This window comes from Bubalus bubalis, chromosome 1 (assembly GCF_019923935.1).
Source record: "Bubalus bubalis isolate 160015118507 breed Murrah chromosome 1, NDDB_SH_1, whole genome shotgun sequence".
Classification (NCBI taxonomy): Eukaryota; Metazoa; Chordata; class Mammalia; order Artiodactyla; family Bovidae; genus Bubalus; species Bubalus bubalis.
In genome coordinates this window covers 64,228,980-64,248,545 of record NC_059157.1, presented here as the reverse complement: position 1 = coordinate 64,248,545, position 19,566 = coordinate 64,228,980, and the positions used below count along the sequence as shown (strand labels likewise).

The window sequence follows — 19,566 nt, the reverse complement described above, 5'->3', positions numbered from 1 at the left end:
TGCCAACACCTTTGGCAATGATGGAATAAAACTAGCAACACTCAGTTGTGGCTATGCCTTCTAGGTGCCAGGGAGTAGGCTGAATTTAGCTTTACTTCAGTCCTTTTCATTTGAGTTAGTTTAGTTTAGTTTAGTTCAGTCGCTCAGTCGTGTCCGACTCTTTGCGACCCCATGAATTGCAGCACGCCAGGCCTCCCTATCCATCACCACCTCCCGGAGTTTACTCAAACTTATGTTCATCGAGTCGGTGAGGCCATTCAGCCATCTCATCCTCTGTCGTCCCCTTCTCCTCCTGCCCCAATCCCTCCCAGCATCAGAGTCTTTTCCAGTGAGTAGGCCAGGTTATTCCCATTTTACAGAGAGAGGAAGCAAATACTTTGTCAAATAGTTAACCAGTGGCAGAGTATGGATTCAAATTCAGGTGCAAGTGCCGTTAATCTTAAAAGCAATCAGCCAGGATAGGTGTTGGAGAAGGCAATGGTACCCCACTCCAGCACTCTTGCCTGGAAAATCCCATGGATTAGGAGCCTGGTAGGCTGCAGTCCATGGGGTCGCTAAGAGTCGGACACGACTGAGCGACTTCACTTTCACTTTTCGCTTTCATGCATTGGAGAAGGAAATGGCAACCCACTCCAGTGTTCTTGCCTGGAGAATCCCAGGGATGGGGGAGCCTGGTGGGCTTCCATCTATGGGATCACACAGAGTCGGACACGACTGAAGCTATTTAGCAGCAATGGCAGCAGCAGGATAGGTGTAGCAAAGCATTTATGAGCCTGGGGCTCATAAAGTAAATGAGCAAAGCATTTACTCTGGGGCAGATCAGCTGGATTTTACCCCTGCCATTTCCTTGCAGCATGACTTGGGCAAGTTGTACATTCACTCTTCTTGCCTCAGTTTCTTTATTTGTAAAGTAGAAAAAGCAATAATATTACCTAACTCCTGGGGTCATTACGATCATTAAAGGAGCAGTATTTATGAGACATATTAGAACTGTGCCTAGCATATAATAAGTGCTATAAAAGATGTAGACTACAAACTTATAACCACCAGGGGATAAGGGAGGGAGGAATAAATTGGGAGATTGCGGTTGACATATCCACATTACAATAAGTAAGATAGATAACTAATAAGAACCTATTGTGAAGCACAGAGAACTGTACTCAATATTCTATAATGACCTATATGAGAAAAGAATCTGAAAAGAAGAGTGGATATATGTATAGGTATAACTGATTCACTTTGCTGTACACCTGAAACTAACAAAGCATTGTAAATCAACTATACTCCAGTAAACATTTATAAAGAAAGAGAAATTCTCCTTTGTACACGGCCTATAAAATTAAAATGAAGTGAAATAAAGGCTCCAAATTTCACTCCATATTGGTAATGAATATTTAAAAGGCAATTTAAAATAGCCTTCTTTAGAGATTTCTGTAAGTTGATTATAACCCACAGATCTAAAATGATCTGTGTTTAAGTTATCTGGAGACAGCATTGGATTCAGGAGAGAACAAAGGAACAGGCATTCCTGTAGATCATAAGTGCCTTTATGTAAGTTATATTTCATCTTTCTGAGGCACCATGAATAGCTTGACTGGCCCTAGTTTGAAGGGCTGGCTTCTTTAAGGAGCTGACAGGATCCACATTCACTCTAGGAAATGTGGAGATCCCTCAGTACACGCCTGTGCCCAGGTGGGAACAAGCACAGGCCTCCTCACATACATTATGGTCACCTCTGTTGCTTGTTTTACACATCTGTGGTGTTAGAGAAGACTCTTGAGAATCCCTTGGACTGCATGGAGATCAAAACAGTCAATTCTAAAGGAAATCAGCTCTGGTTATTCATTGGAAGGACTGATGCTGAAGCTAAAGCTCTAAAACTTTGGCCACCTGATGCGAAGAGCTGACCCATTGGAAAAGATGCTGGGAAAGATCGAAGGCAGGAGGAGAAGGGGGCAGCAGAGAATGAGGTGGTTGGATGGCATCACTAATGCAATGGACATGAGTTTGAGCGAACTCCTGGAGATGGTAAAGGACTGGGAAGCCTGGCTTGCTGCAGCCCATGGGGTCACAAAGAGTTGGACATGACTGAGTGAGTGAACAACAGCATACTCAGAAGCACTGAGGTGTGAACACACAGAAGCAATTCCGTCATAGCTATACTGACATGTAGATTCCATACAGTCACTCAGTGCTAAAAGTGATAAAATTATAATTGTTGTTTAGAATATTCTTTCCATTCTTATCTTAGAATCAGAACTAGTGGTGTTTTAGGCTAAAATGATAAGATTACCCTCTAAACCATCTCGCCAAGGGTTATCTTTCTAGTGAGAGAGATTTCCTAAAATGTTTTTATACACATTCATGGTAACTCTTTCCAGTACTTAAAACTTCACTACCAGGAAACTGGTGGCAGAATTATAATGTTCCCTCCCTGCCACCCCATCAACTCTGCCATCCTTATGCAATTTGGCAGCCCTGTGAAGCACTTAAGCAAGTTTAGTGCCTTCAGTCTGACACTTCAAAAGTGGCCATTGACTAGCAATTCTTGGCTTAAAGCTACAGATGCAACTGTGAGCCTATCAGTGTATGACAAAGAGCCTTTTTCCCCTAAATTGGGGTTCAGTGGAATCATTAAACACAAATACTTTATGTTGATATATGGGGATTATTGAAAAATAAAAATATTCAAAAAAATTCCTATGGCAAATATTGTATATATAGTAGATTTTCAAAGAATATATGTTGAGTAAAATTGGGAAAAAAACTCAAGAAAAAAAATGGAAAAGTATGAGGTAGTTGTCTAAAATATCAACTTAAACAATCTGTCAGGCATCACAGACTGGAGAAGTGTGCTGATCTGTAGGTGCGCTGAGGCCTCCTTGCAGTCTTTTTGAATGACTTTTCAAAGTGCTGACAATTCAAATACGTCATCTGTTATGGAAAGTAATATATTTTTACCAATGAAATATCTTTTCATTTAATTTCCAGTAGGTATTTACTGTATACTTAATTATGAGCCACTTAATTATGAGACAGCTTCCCTGATAATTCAGTTGGTAAAGAATCTGCCTGCAATGCAAGAGACCCTGGTTTGATTCCTGGGTCTGGAAGATCCACTGGAGAAGGCATAGGGTACCCACTCCAGTCTTCTTGGGCTTCTCTTGTGGCTCAGCTGGTAAAGAATCTGCCTGCAATGTGGGAGACCTGGGTTTGATCCCTGGGTTAGCAAGATCCCCTGGAGAAAGGAAAGGCTACCCACTCCAGTATTCTGGCCTGGAGAATTCCATGGACTGTATAGTCCATGGGGTTGCAAAGAGTCAGACATGACTGAATGACTTTTGCTTTCACTAATAAGCCAGACAGAGAATTATGTACGTGGAATATTGGTCCTCACCAAGCTGAGAGCCTGGTATCTGTGCGTGCGTACTTATTCGCTCAGTTGAGTCCAGCTTTTTGCAACCCCGTGAACTGTAGCCCCCCTGGCTCCTCTGTCCATGGAATTTTCCAGGCAAGAATACTGGGTTGGGTTGCCATTTCTTCCTCCAGGGAATATTCCTGACTGAGGGATTGAACCCGCTTCTCTTGTGTCACCTGCATGGGCAGGCAGATTCTTTACCACCATGCCACCTGGGAAGCCTCCACACCCTGGTATTTGTACTGATTTTCATAAACACTTTGAGTTCAAATCTGCAGGAATAACTTCCAATTTTGATTAGGTGCATGCATTGTAATTAATGTTTCAGAAATACTGATGTGAGAAAATATTGGCATTTGTTGATTGCATACACTGTCTAAATTAACCTAAGGCATTTCACAGTCCCTAAGAGAACCCAGAAACTCCTTAAACTGAGCCCACTATTTGTTATCCTCAAATAAGATATAGCAAAAAAATGAACCATGTAGCAGAAGTTTTATTGGTGAAATAGTTCCTTGAAGGTTTTTCAGTTTATACAAAAGATATGATGGCATCACCCATAGAACTTAGCTAGAGATTTTAGATAGTCAGAGAGTCTCTATTTTCCACATCAGAGTTGTGTCAGTGAATGTATTTTGGATCAGTATTGGTTCAAGAAAAATCCTAATACAAAGTTCAGAACAGTTGAAAACTGATCAAAGAATAGTGGGATAATTCCTTGAGTTTTAATGGTAATTTCATGAATTTAAAATCCACACACACATCTATTATTACATTGTGTAGTTTTAAGTAAGTGCATTTGTTTTGAAGAAAATGAGGGAAAGAGTCACAAGGAGTTATTGTTCCAGTGAAAAATACTTTGCTAGAGGTATTATAACACATTAAGTTGGGAAACATTTTCTGTTTAAGTCTTACAATTTCCCCTGTGTAAATTGTTCCAATTTTTATAATGATAGGGATGGCTAAATCATATTTTATTTTATGTTACTCTGTTGGCATATTGGTTCCAGGTAAATGACTAAAAATTAGCCTAGTCTGGTTACTCTTAGAAAAGTTTCATTAAAATAGATAAAATGTCCCCAAAATACACTCCAATTACTGATGTTTTTGAAGTAAAAAAAAAAAACCCACTTTAAAACAATATTGATTTTCAGATATATTCACTTTAAGATAATATTGGGTTTCAGACATACTCTTTGCACAGAATTTTGTGATGAGTAAAAGAGAAAAAAAATCATCACACTATTTGGTACATTGATTTTCTTATTTTTTGTTTTTCTGAAGCATTACCTTATATTTTTTCCATAATAGATAGTTGAGTCCAGACTCTGTTCATGGTTCTTTCATGACTACAATTCCATTCAGCTTAGGTCCAATGGACATTTATTTATGTTTTAAACTGTATAGCTAAAAATGTGGGAGTTGGACTATATGTTTGATTTTCCTCTAGTCTCCCTCACTTTGAATTTGTGCTTAACAGATATTTCATTTTAAAACAAACTAAAAATAAAGCAAAGAGATGCATTTTCCCCCCCGAAAGTACAAATCAAGGAGTTGAAGAATAATTACTATATGCCCAGTGAGCATAATTAATTGGATCCTTACTCATAAATTATACAAAATCACATTTTATTTTAAAAAATGCTATGTTTAATTCAGTTATATAACAAAGCATAAAATGAGAAGAATATGAAAAATAACCTATAACTTAAAGAGTTCAAATTTACTCTTAATGGTGTACAACCTAATAGAAATTCACAATATATTGGAATAGTTGTCTGGCTTACCTTTCAAAAGAAGACCATTGGAGTCACAGTCAGTTAGACTTGCAGGAATGCACACGGGGCACGCAAGTCCAGCCAGACATGCAGACACGATGAAATCACATTACTCTGAAATCACTTCCACATTCACATTCCCATATGGTCAAAACTTGGACTGTTCATTGTTAGAATTGTTAAAAAGAAAAGTGATTATTAACTCAGGGAATTCACCTGGTGGGCCAAATATTCCCACAAGTAACTGGAGAAGATTCATCTGGTAAAGATCTTGACAAATTATCACTGCAACCTATTTGCTTCTTCATCTGTGTCCCATGTTTAAATTCTTCTTAGTAGTTCCACTGATTCCTTCTCAAAATTCCAGCCTTCTACACCTTTTACAAAGTTGTTTTTATTTAATCAGGAGTCCACTTTTTCACGAAGGTAATTTGTGCTCTCTTTCTCCCCCAGGTAAGGTTTTATTTTATTTTTTAAAATAATGTGAATCATTTGTGGGTTATAATTGGGAAAAACAAAGCACTCAAATACCAGCTATTGATGGAAACAGAAACAAAATGCTTAAAAATAAACTTACTTTTAAAGGGAAGCCTAAAATTTTTAAGATTTTCACATGCTTCCACTTAAGCTTTTTAGTACCATCATTATGAAATATCCATCAAATCTTGACAGCTCTGTTTATTTAAGCAAGATGAAATGAAAAACATGATTTAGGCTAGCTTTCAGGAAGCAAAAGTTCTTTGACAATATAAGTATCAACAAGGACCACTTTCTAATGTTCTTAGAAGATATAATGACTTCTGAACATTTATGTGACTGCTTCAACCAAAGTGCTTTTTTAAGTCACTAGGATTTTTAGTATGCCAAAATATTTAGAGAGAATGTTCAGATTTGGTATCTATGTTGGATATAATGCTACCAATTTCCATATTTACTCTGTACTATGGCAAATGTGTGATAGTAAGGATAAGTAAATAGGGGGAAACAGATTATATATTTTTGCCCAAATATTTAGTGATCATGTTAAATATTAACTTAGAAGCAAATAAAAATTGTTTTTTGAAAAAAAAGTAAAATAACACTTCTGTTTTCCCCAGTGTTTCTTTTAGGAATAAGTACAGTACATAGTTGGCTGTAATCACTACTACAGTCTGAGTAGACAGCCACGCAAGAAAGAAAGCATAAATGTGTACTTAAAGATAAAACTGGGAGCTTAGGTTTTGAAGACACAGGTTATGGAAAGGGATGTTTTCTTCCAACTGTTTTGGGTTTCTTTTGGGGGGGTATAAAAATATAACTTTGCATGGTTATTATTTTCGCTTACTAAAAACTTTCTTCTCCCACCGATAAAAAGAGGAAAACTTGTCGCAAATAGTTCAAGTCTGCTACAACTCTTTCTGAAAGGCAATATTTTTATTTTTAAAAGACTCTGCTGTTTTCATTTTATCAAGCAGAACTTTAGTCTTTACAGTTTTGCAATGAATAACTCATCTACACTTTTGTTACGTGTCAGAAAGTTTTAAAGCTCAGGTTATTGATATTTCTCCCGGCAATCTTGATTCCAGTTTGTGTTCCTTCCAGTCCAGCGTTTCTCATGATGTACTCTGTATATAAGTTAAATAAACAGGGTGACAATATACAGCCTTGACGAACTCTGTTTCCTATTTGGAACCAGTCTGTTGTTCCATGTCCAGTTCTAACTGTTGCTTCCTGACCAGCATACAGATTTCTCAAGAGGCAGATCAGGTGGTCTGGTATTCCCATCTCTTTCAGAATTTTCCACAGTTTATTGTGATCCACACAGTCAAAGGCTTTGGCATAGTCAATAAAGCAGAAATGATTGCCGGGAGAAATATCAATAACCTCAGATATGCAGATGGCACCACCCTTATGGCAGAAAGTGAAGAGGAACTCAAAAACCTCTTGATGAAGGTGAAAGTGGAGAGTGAAAAAGTTGGCTTAAAGCTCAACATTCAGAAAACAAAGATCATGGCATCTGGTCCCACCACTTCATGGGAAATAGATGGGGAAACAGTGGAAACAGTGTCAGACTTTATTTTTCTGGGCTCCAAAATCACTACAGATGGTGACTGCAGCCATGAAATTAAAAGATGCTTACTCCTTGGAAGAAAAGTTATGACCAACCTAGATAGCATATTCAAAAGCAGAGACATTACTTTGCCAACAAAGGTTCGTCTAGTCAAGGCTATGGTTTTTCCTGTGGTCATGTATGGATGTGAGAGTTGGACTGTGAAGAAGGCTGAGCACCGAAGAATTGATGCTTTTGAGCTGTGGTGTTGGAGAAGACTCTTGAGAGTCCGTTGGACTGCAAGGAGCTCCAACCAGTCCATTCTGAAGGAGATCAGCCCTGGGATTTCTTTGGAAGGAATGATGCTAAAGCTGAAACTCCAGTACTTTGGCCACCTCATGTGAAGCGTTGACTCATTGGAAAAGAGTCTGATGCTGGGAGGGATTGGGGGCAGGAGGAGAAGGGGACGCCAGAGGATGAGATGGCTGGATGGCATCACTGACTCGATGGACGTGAGTCTGAGTGAACTCCGGGAGTTGGTGATGGACAGGGAGGCCTGGCGTGCTGCGATTCATGGGGTTGCAAAGAGTCGGACACGACTGAGCGACTGATCTGATCTGAATAGGAATATATATATATATATATTTTTTTTTTTTTTTCTCTTAACCTCTGATGGTACAAAAGACAATGACATTTCAGTAAAGCAGGTTGCCAAGGAAGATTTTGCAGATTTTATAGACAGAATATGTTGCAGGTTACTATTCTGTTCTACATGAATGTTCTACAGGGTTTCTCGTAGTATTCCTGTTTCTTTTTCAGAGAAGACAAATGGGCTCAGTTCACTCAGCAATACTGAGTGCCTACTAGGAGATGGACATCATTCTAGGTGTACATTTAATAATGTAATCAAGTTGAAGCAAAATGATGTCTTTTAATATAACAGGTACATTTAATTCTCTATTTGAAGTTTATCCATCTTGCATCTCCTCTGTTTTAACATGGTGAAGACTTAGAGGATACTGACAGGTCAAGAAGGATAGGTGGCTGGGCATTGAGATGCTGGTGCTGTGAGTGTCTGGGCATTCAGCCGGCGGCATTAACATCTCCCAGACACCTGAACTCAACGACATCGTGACTTCTGCTCCTTTGGTCTCATTTGTCATCACAAACATCTTTCCTTTAATAAATACATCATTTCCCTCTATCTCTTAATTTCTACTGATATTCTTTATGTCAGGCCCTCTTTTCACCTTAGATTATTCCAATAACCTCTGACTTTCTCTCTGTCCAAATGATACCCTAGATTAATCTTTACAATGCATTCCTATGATCTATTCCTTGTCTGCTGAAACATGTTAAAGAATATCTCTTCAAACAATCTTAAAGCTCTCTGTATCACCTTTATTAATGCACATAGGCTAACTTAACTGTCATACTCTGAGCAGGTAATTGTACACTTGAGGAAATTGAAGCCTAAAGAAGCTTAACTGACTGGTCCAAGTTTACTGATTATTAAGAAGAAGTGTTGGAAATAAAACAGAGGTCTTTTTTATTTTATTTTTTAAAAGATTTTTTTGTATGGACCATTTTTAATGTCTTTACTGAATTTGTTACAATGCTTCTGTTTTATGTTTTGTTATTTTGCCCTTGAAGAATGTGTGATCTTAGCTCCCAGACAAGGGATTGAACTAGTAACCCCTGCATTGGAAGGTGAAGTCCTAACGACTGGACTGCAGGGAAGTTCCCAGGAGAAGTCTTTTAAATTTCAGTTCTATGTACTCTTGTCACAGAACATCTTACATTATTTTTTTCTCCTCCTGTGAGAACTCCTAAAGGTTAGTTACTACGAAAAAACATTCAAAAGAGACAGAAAAGAATACTAGTGAATTGGGTTGCCAGGCTACAGGACTTATAAATAAAAATTGTCCACTTGAGTCATTGTGCAACCTTAATTACATCTACAAGTGTGACTGTAGTGGAAATGTGGTTGTTTAATAAATGGATGAATGAGTGAATAAATGAATGGGTGAATGAATGAAAAATAGCATATTGAATGTGGCATTCAGGATATAATACAAGTGTAAAAGCTTGTTGGGAGCTCTAGTTACTATCTCAGGGAGTCAAGGACTGTACATCCCAAACCACTACTGTAGGAATCTAATTAGTTTTGAGATTTCTTATGTAATTTGTTTCATTTTTTTCCCCAGTGATTTTCCTGCAGAGGTAACCTGATCAATAATGTACTGGCTTCCTTCCTTCCCTAGCTTACATTCTCAGTTCTGTGTGAGAATGTAAGTGTATGTCTTGGGATCACCTCTCAAATAAACTGTTTTTACTCAATTCCTTGTTTCATTGTCTGCTCTGGGGGAACACAAACTAAGAGATTATTTAGGGTGCAACTTGGCTCTAGTTGTCTGTGCTGGTCATTCAAAAACAGTTCGAGTGTGATCATCTCTACAAATTTCTCCAAGTACTGCCAATTGTCAGCTATCCACAGTCATTGTTTGAATTGCTCTTGCTACACTCTCAGGACTCCTTACTACTCCAGGTTTAGGGCCTTGTAAAAATTAGGGATGATTTATGCCTGCCTTGATGGAATTTTTAAGACACTAAGTTACTGAGAGAGGTTGAATGAGTAGTCTTCTGTTTCTTCTATTCTTTACTACCCAAACAGTGCCAAGTGATACACAAGTATCGTGAATACCAATCTTCTGCTTCTTAATAATAGGACTGGAATGAAAACTTACTGGTACTGAATCTCCACCTCACTGACTTTTAGTGTGTGTGTGCATGTTAAATAGCTTCAGTTGTGTCTGCCTCTTTGCAATCCTGTGGACTGTAGCCCACCAGGCTCCTCTGTCCATGGGATTCTCCAGGCAAGAATACTGGAGTGGGTTGCCATGCTCTTCTCCAGGGAATCTTCCTGACCCAGGGATCAAACCTTCATCTCTATGTCTCCTGCATTGACAGACGGGTTCTTTACCACGAGTGCCACCTTTGGGGATGGAGACAAAGGAGTTTGCTCAAAACGTATATCCAGGCTCTGTGGGCACAAGCTAGTTGGTTATTTCTTCAGACAGAGGAAATATTCTTATCCCCAGTGTTAAATCTCCTGTGACAACAATGCTGAACATTTACCATGGTTATAGCGATATGGTAACATGATAACTGGTAACATTCAGCCTTAACAATGTATTATTGAGAGCTGATTAAATGGTCATTTGTTTTCTTTCCTGACAACAAGACTAAGCTGGTAAGGAGGTGTACTTTGTGAACTTTGTGTGAAAAGCACATTATGGAAAGTAAGTTTTGTGTGTTGAAATGTGTAATTTCTAGGAAGCTTACTTAATGAAAATGGGTAATGTTTGAAACAGCCTTATTAGTTCCCCAAGTTAGGTGAAAAGGAATAATATGCAAGTGGTGGAATTTTGGTGCTTGTCAGGAAGCCATATGTTTTACAAATGGAAATCTGACCAACAACCTCCCTAAACAGTCTTCTGTCTCTCATGGTATTTCTCTTCATCACTCTGCCTGGATTTCCCTTTGCCTGTCTCATCTTCCACCTCTCCAAGAGAGATGTGCTGAGTTCAATTAGTTAACAACCAGCTCAGGTTAATCCTATTGAAGAGAGCTCACAGCCCAGGTCACATTATGGGCTGTTAGTCAATGTCGAGCGTGCTGCCCTCAAATGAGACAATTCAGTTCAGTTGCTCAGTTGTGTCCAACTCTTTGTGACCCCATGTACCGCAGCACATCAGGCTTCCCTGTCCATCACCAACTCCCAGAACTTGCTCAAATTCATGTCCATCAAGTCAGTGATCCCATCCAACCATCTCATCCTCTGTCATTCCCTTCTCCTCCTGACTTCAGTCTTTCCCATCATCAGGGTATTTTCCAATGAGTCAGTTCTTCACATCAGGTGGCCAAAGTTTTGGAACTTTAGCTTTAGCATCAATCCTTCAATGAATATTCAGGATATTTAGGATTGATTTCCTTTAGGATTGACTGGCTTGATCTCCCTGTAGTCCAAGGGACTCTCGAGAGTCTTCTCCAACACCACAGTTCAAAAGCATCAATTTTTTGGTGCTCAGCTTTCTTTATGGTCCAACTCTCACATCTATACATGACTACTGGAAAAACCATAGCTTTGACTAGATGGACCTTTGTTGATAATGTCTCTGCTTTTTCATATGCTGTCTAGGTTGGTCATAGCTTTTCTTCCAAGGAACAAGTGTCTTTTAATTCATGGCTGCAGTCACGATCTGCAGTGATTTTGGAGCCCAAGAAAATAAAGTCTGTCACTGTTTCCATTGTTTTCCCATCTATTTTCCATGAAGTGATGGGACCAGATGCCATGATCTTTTTTTTTTTTTAATTTAAATTTATTTATTTTAATTATAGGCTAATTACAATATTGTATTGGTTTTGCCATACATCAACATGAATCCACCACGGGTGTACGCGTGTTCCCAATCTGAACCCCCCTCCTACCTCCCTCCCCATACCATCCCTCTAGGTCATCCCAGTGCACCAGCCCCAAGCATCCTGTATCCTGCATCAAACCTGGATTGGTGATTTGTTTCTTATATGAAATTATACATGTTTCAATGCCATCCTCCCAAGTCATCCTACCCTCGCCCTCTCCCACAGAGTCCAAAAGACTGTTCTATACATCTGTGTCTCTTTTGCTGTCTTGCATACAGGGTTATCATTACCATCTTTCTAAATTCCATATATATGCATTAGTATACTGTATTGGTATTTTTCTTTCTGGCTTACCTCACTCTGTATAATAGGCTTCAGTTTCATCTACCTCATTAGAACTGATTCTATTGTGTATATGTACCACAGCTTTCTTATCCATTCATCTGCTGATGGACATCTAGGTTGCTTCCATGTCCTGGCTATTGTAAACAGTGCTGCAATGAACATTGGGGTACATGTGTCTCTTTCAATTCTGGTTTCCTCAGTGTGTATGCCCAGCAGTGGGATTGCTGGGTCGTATGGCAGTTCTATTTCCAGTTTTTTAAGGAATCTCCACATTGTTCTCCATAGTGTCTGTACTAGTTTGCATTGCCACCAACAATATAAGAGGGTTCCCTTTTCTTCACATCCTCTCCAGCATTTATTGCTTGTAGACTTTTGGATCCCAGACTTTCTGACTGGTGTGAAATGGTACCTCACTGTGCTTTTGATTTGCATTTCTCTGATAATGAGTGATGTTGAGCATCTTTTCATGTGATTGTTAGCCATCTGTATGTCTTCTTTGGAGAAATGTCTATTTAGTTCTTTGGCCCATTTTTTGATTGGGTTGTTTATTTTTCTGGAATTGAGCTGCAGGAGTTGCTTGTATATTCTCGAGATTAGTTCTTTGTCAGTTGCTTCATTTGCTATTATTTTCTCCCATTCTGAAGGCTCTCTTTTCACCTTCACCACACACCTATGGACACCTTATCTTTGACAAAGGAGGCAAGAATATACAATGGAGAAAAGACAATCTCTTTAACAAGTGGTGCTGGGAAAACTGGTCAACCACTTGTAAAAGAATGAAACTGGAACACTTTCTAACAGCATACACAAAAATAAACTCAAAATGGATTAAAGATCTAAACATAAGACCAGAAACTATAAAACTCCTAGAGGAGAACACAGGCAAAAAACTCTCCGACATAAATTACAGCAGGATCCCCTTGACCCACCTCCCAGAATATTGTAAATAAAAGCAAAAATAAACAAATGGGATCTAATTAAAATTAAAAGCTTCTGCACAACAAAAGAAACTATAAGCAAGGTGATCTTTGTTTTTTGAATGAGCTTTTCACTCTCATCTTTCACTTTCAACAAGAGGCTCTTTAGTTCCTCTTTGTTTTCTGCCAAAAGGGTGGTGTCATCTGCCTATCTGAGGTTATCAATATTTCTCCCAGAAATCTTGATTTCAGCTTGTACTTCATCCAGCCTGGCATTTCTCATGATGTATGCTACATGTAGGTTAAATAAGCAGGGTGATGATATACAGCCTTGATGTACTCCTTTCCCAATTTGGAACCAGTCCATTGTTCTATGTATGGTGTTAACTGTTGCTTCTTGACCTGCGTACAGATTTCTCAGGAGACAGTTCAGGTGGTCTGGTATTCCCATCTCTTGACGAATTTTCCACAGTTTGTTGTGATCTATACAGTCAAAGGCTTTAGCATAGTCAATGAAGCAGAAATAGATGTTTTTCTTGAATTCTCTTGCTTTTCTATGATCTGATGGATGTTGGCAATTTGATGTGTGGTTCCTCTGCTTTTTTGAAATCCAGCTTGAACATCTGGAAGTTCTCGGTTTTCATACTGTTGAGACCTAACTTGGAGAATTTTGAGCATTCCTTTGGTAGTGTGTGAGATGAGTGCAAGTGTGCAGTAGTTTGAATATTCCTTGGCATTGCCTTTCTTTGGGATTGGAATAAAAACTGACCTTTTCCAGTCCTGTGGCCACTGCTGAGTTTTCCAAATTTGCTGGCATATTGACTATAGCACTTTCACAGCATCTTTTAGGATTTGAAATAGCTCAACTGAAGTTCCATCACCTCCACTAGCTTTGTTCATAGTGATGCTTCCTAAGGCTCACTTGACTTGCACTCCAGGATGTCTGGCTTGAGGTGAGTGATCACACCATCATGGTTATCTGGGTCATGAAGGTCTTTTTTGTATAGTTTTTCTGTGTATTCTTGCCACCTCTTCTTAATATCTTCTGCTTCTGTTAGGTCCATACCTTTCCTGTCCTTTATTGTGCTCATCTTTGCATGAAATTTTCCCTTGGTATCTCTAATTTTCTAGAAGAGATCTTTAGTTTTTCCCATCCTATTGTTTTCCTCTATTTCTTTGCATTGATCACCAAGGAAGGCTTTCTTATCTCTCCATGCTATTCTTTGAAACTCTGCATTCAGGTGGGTATATCTTTCCTTTTCTTCTTTGCCTTTCACTTCTCGTCTTTTCTCAGCTATTTGTGGGGTCTCCTCAGACAACCATTTAGCCTTTTTGCTTTTTTTTTTTTTTTTGGACTTCTGGGGTACTTTCTGTTTAAGTTCATCATTTCTTTTTTCCCTTCTCAAGAAGCAGTTTTGAAATTGTTTACATGGCACAAACAGACTGATACAGTTTTGTGGAATATTTAAGAAATAACTGAGGGTTTTTGTTCATTTAGAGTATGTTCTGAATCCCTTTAATAACATCAATTTGAAAAATTGTTTTCTAGATGTTGAAAGAGGTCATCAAGAGAATGTGACCCAGGAGTGGACCCAGGCAGCTGGAGGCACTCCTCCAGGCAGCTCCTCACCCCCTCACTTGTCCTTTGACTGTACATTCAGCCCAACATTCACTCCCATACTATGAGCCACTTCAAGCACACAGCTTTGGAAGAGTAATTTGTTATTGAGACCATCTGGACTGATTCCATTATTGAACCTAGTTAAGGCCTCTGTATAAGCTTTTTAGATTCTGGCCAGTGGAGGCTGAGATCTACTTGTCTTGATGCTGCCTGAGACAAGTCTTGTATGTAAGCTCCCTTGCTTATTAAAACCCCTAACAATCTGGGGGTAATCCTCCTCTTTCCTTACTCTCAGAGAAGGGACAATTTCAGATCTCACCTAGGAAGCTCCCAAGTTTGCTAAGCAAAAACTAGGTCAAGAAACTGCTACTGCTGCTAAGTCGCTTCAGTCATGTCTAACTCTGTGTGACCACATAGACGGCAACCCACCAGGCTCCCCCGTCCCTGGGATTCTCCAGGCAAGAACACTGGAGTGGGTTGCCATTTCCTTCTCCAATGCGTGAAAGTGAAAAGTGAAAGTGAAGTCACTCAGTCGTGTCTGACTCTTAGTGACCCATGGACTGCAGCCTACCAGGCTCCTCCGTCCATGGGATTTTCCAGGCAAGAGTACTGGAGTGGGTTGCCATTGCTTTCTCCGAGGTCAAGAAACTAGTTAAAGGAATAAAGAGGAGATAAAAAAAGTTCTGACAAAATGACTGACAGCTACAAGTGCTAGTTAAATTTTTTCCTCTCTTTAAGCGCTTTCAAATTACTTTAGTATCCTAATACATATATCAATCTTAGTCTACCTGAATTTTTATCTTTAATCACCATCCATCATTTACATAAGTAATTTATGTTAAGGCATGAAACCAAGCCCTATATCCTTTTATTTTTACCTTTCTCATTCTGAGAGATTTTTTTTAAATTAAATTTTATTATTTATACTCTTCAGTTGCTCTTAGGATGGAACATTGGTTTCTTCTTCAATGCTAATTGTTTTTACTTCATTTATTATGGATTGAATATTTATATCCTTACAACATTCATTATATCGAAGTACTAATCTCCCAGGTGGATATTTTTGGATATGGGTCTTTAAGGAATTAAAGTTAAATGAAGTCATGAGGATAAGGCCTATATGTGATAGGATTAGTATATTTATAAGAAGAGGTACCCTAAAGTCTCCCTCAACCCTGTGTACATACCAAGGAAAAGTCACGTGAGACATAGCTAGAAGGCAGTTGTATACAAGCCAGGAAGAGAGCTCTCACCAAAACCACATCAGCTAGAATCTTGCTTTTGGGGTTCTAGCCTTCAAAACTGTGATAAATATTATTATTATTATTTTTGATTGAAGCCACCAAGTCTATGTGTTTCATCATGGCAGCTGGAATAGACATCATTCAATAAGCAAATGTTTGTTGAGTGCCTTACACTATTTTAAATATTGCAAATACAGCAGTGAATAAGATAGACAAAGTTGTTGACCTCATGGAGTTTACATTCTAGTGGAGGAGGCAGATCCTAAATAAACAGTGAGTGAGTGAAGTCACTCAGCCGTGCCCGACTCTTTGTGACCCCGTGGACTGTAGTCCACCAGGCTCCTCTGTCCATGGGATTCTCCAGGCAAAAATACTGGAGTGGGTTGCCATTTCCTTCTCCAGGGGATCTTCCTGACCTAGGGATCGAACCTGGGTCTCCTGCATTGGAGGCAGACGCTTTAACCTCTGAGCCACTAAATACACTGGGTGGTGCTAGTGGTAAAGCACCTGCCTGCCAGTGCAGGAGACATGAGAGATGAGGGCTGGATCCTTGGGTCAAGAAGATCCCCTGAAGAAGGGAATGGCTACCCACTCCAGTATTCTTGCCTGGAGAATCCCATGGACAGAGGAACCTGGCGGGCTACAGTCCATGGGGTGACAGAGTCAGACATGACTGAAGTGACTTAGCACAAGCACATCAATAAATATAAAGCATAAGTCAACACAAAAAGCAATGAAGCAAGATAAATAGTGAATGATGAAGGAAAGCTAGCTTAAACAGTGATTTAAAAAAACAACAAATCTCTCTAATATGGTGACATTTGGTCATAATTTTGAATGAAATGAGTAATATAAACATCTGAGATAAGGTTTTAGACAGAGATGTGGTCAAAGGAACTGGAGCTTAAAATGCCATGTGTATTATTAATGTAAAGGGAAAACATTTTTAGGATTTTGAGCATAAACTTGATATGATATTTATTTTAAAATCTCATCTTGCCTACTGTGTAAAAAATAGACTTATAAGAGGCCAAAGAAGGATCAGATGAGTTGGCATGTTATTGAAATAATCTGGATATGAAATCATGACAGCATGGTCCAGGTTGGTAGCACTGGAAGTAATGGGATGTGGTCAGACTTGGAAAATATTTTAAAGATAGAATTGATAAAATTTATTTATGGATTGGCTGTGAGACATGGAAAGGAAGGTAGAATCAAGAATGACTCCTAGATTTTTTTGGCTGAGCATTTGAGTGAAAGAAGGTGCATTTTAACAAAATGAGGAAGATTTAAGAAGTGAACTGGAGGAGGGGTGAGGAATTCATGGCACTGTTTCGGGTTTTATTTTTGAAATACAGATTTCTCCACCGTAGACCCTGGTGGGATGTCAAGAGGTGGGCGCGAGGCATGTTTGGAGTTTGTCAGCATATGCTGTTGTTGTTCAGTTGCTAAGTCCTGTCTGATTCTTTGCAACCTCACGGACTGCAGCACACCAGGTTTCTCTGTCCTCCACTATCTCCCAGCGTTTGCTCAGATTCAAATCCATAAATCCATTCAGTCAATGATGCTATTTAACCATCTTCTCCATCTTGTCAGCATATAGGAGCCATTTAATACTGTGGCCTTAGATTACATTGATTATGTCTGAATGTAGTTAGAAGAGACAAGAGTACTGAACTCAGGAATACCCTGATATTTAGAGAACAACCAGAGGGGGAAGTTTGAGCAAATGAGACTGAAAAGCAGCAGTCAGAGAGGTAAGGGGAAAGTCAGAAGAACATGTTATCCATGGAACTAAGTGATGGTCAAGAGATTCCTCATTTTGATTCCAGCACTCCAGGCATATGGGCTTCCCAGTTGGCTCGGTAGTAAAGAATCTGCTTGCCAATGCAGGAGCCATAGGAGATGTGGGTTCAATTGCTGGGTTGGGAATATCCCTTGGAGGAGGAAATGGCAACCTACTTCAGCATTCTTGCCAGGATAATCCCATGGGCAGAGGAACCTGGCAGGCTACAGTCCATGAGGTTGCAAAGAGTCAGACATGACTGAGCACCCAGAGGGAGGGAGGAACCCCATGCATATGTATCAAAAAATAAGCTTTATGGCATTCACTTTCTTCACCACCTTTTTTTTTTTATTCCAACTCTAGTTCACCTTGTCCAATGGCCATTTTCCTTTAGAATGAGAAGCAATAACTTGAGGCTTACTCTTCTTGCCCCATTGGAGTAAAGTAAGCATGTTATTCTAGATAGAAGGGGCCCCAGATTCTAAATTGTATGGTAAATGAAACATCTATATATTTTTCACCTTGATCCCCAGTGATGTCGACTAAAAGTTGCTTAATATGCATCTTATATAGCTTAATTTAATGACTGGATTTTAGAGTGACAGGACTGATAGCTTGAGTAATAGAGCTGTTTAGAGGGTGTATACTAAGTCTCTGTGCTTTCCCTAAGACCTCAGAGTAGAGAATACTTTGTGAGTGGTAAATAGTGGGAGAATGTATGATATTGTTGTTCAGTTGCTAAGTCATGTCTGACTCTTCGCAACCCCATGGACTGCAGCATGCCAGGTTCCCTGTCCTTCACTATTTCGCAGAGTTTGCTCAAACTCATGTCCATTGATTCGGTGATGCCATCCAACCCTCTCATTCTCTGTCTCCCCTTTCTCCTCCTGCCCTCAATCTTTTCCAGTATCTACAGGTAATCTACAGGTAATCTACTCTTCCAATGAGTGGGCTCTTTGCATCAGTTGGCTAAAGTATTGGAGCTTCAGCTTCGGTATCAGTCCTTCCAATGAATATTCAGGGTGATTTCCTTAAGGATTGACTGATTTGATCTCCTTGCAGCCCCAGGGATTCAAGAGTCTTCTCCAGCACTACAATTCAAAAGCATCATTTTACTTATTGGTTAATTATTTTTGCCTAGAAATGCTTTTCTATATTCAGTTAAATTGACATTTTCATTAACTTGTATGGAGAAGCTCTTAGGTGTTGTGTATTGTTCTAAGCTCTCTAATAAACATCATCTTTTTCAGAACCTCAGAACAGAGGTTCTGAGAGGTTAATTGCTCAGGTTCCCTTTGAACCTGATTTCTTTATTCTAAGTTCAATAATTTTTCTAAACTTCTCAGGTGGCTCAGTGGTAAAGTATCCACCTGTCAATACAGGAGATGCAAGAGACACGTGTATGATCCCTGAGTTGGGAAGATTCTCTGAGGTAGGAAATGGCATCCCATTCCAGTATTCTTGCCTAGGGAATCCCATGGACGGAGGGGCCTGGCAGACTACCAGCCATGGGCATGATAAGAATTGTACATGACTGAGTGAGTGAGTACAAGCCTAGGAAGGCAGGACTGATGAAAGAGGGAGGAAGGCACAGATTAAGGTCTTAATGTCTGTTGTCTAAATGCCTAACTAAAAGTTTTACAGGAGTTATTTGACAGCTACTTTTTTTTTGGCTGCACCATGCAGCATGTGGGATCTCATTTCCCTGACCAGGGATCAAACTCACAACCCCTGCACTGAAAGTGTGGAGTCTTAACCACTGGATCCTGGGGGAAGTCCCTTGACAGCCATTTAGAGCAATAATGGGCCATGGTGAGCTCTGGAATGGCAAGGAGCACTACTAGCCACTTTACTAATATCTATGGGGTTGGCCTCCATCAGGACAGAAGTGGGCCTGCTTGCTTAGCTGCAGGACCTGGCTGGGACCAGCTGAGGATAAAAGAGTCGGGGGCTGGCTTGCTACAAAGCGATTCCCCAGCTGGAGCTGCTCACATGGGGAGGTA

General features: G+C 39.6%; 1 long non-coding RNA gene across 1 annotated transcript in view; it reads left to right on the top strand.

Moving 5' to 3' along the window:
• LOC102403347 overlaps positions 1–19,566 on the top strand; it is a 177,857-nt gene that overhangs the window by 132,285 nt on the left and 26,006 nt on the right. The gene's annotated exons all lie outside the window — the stretch shown is intronic.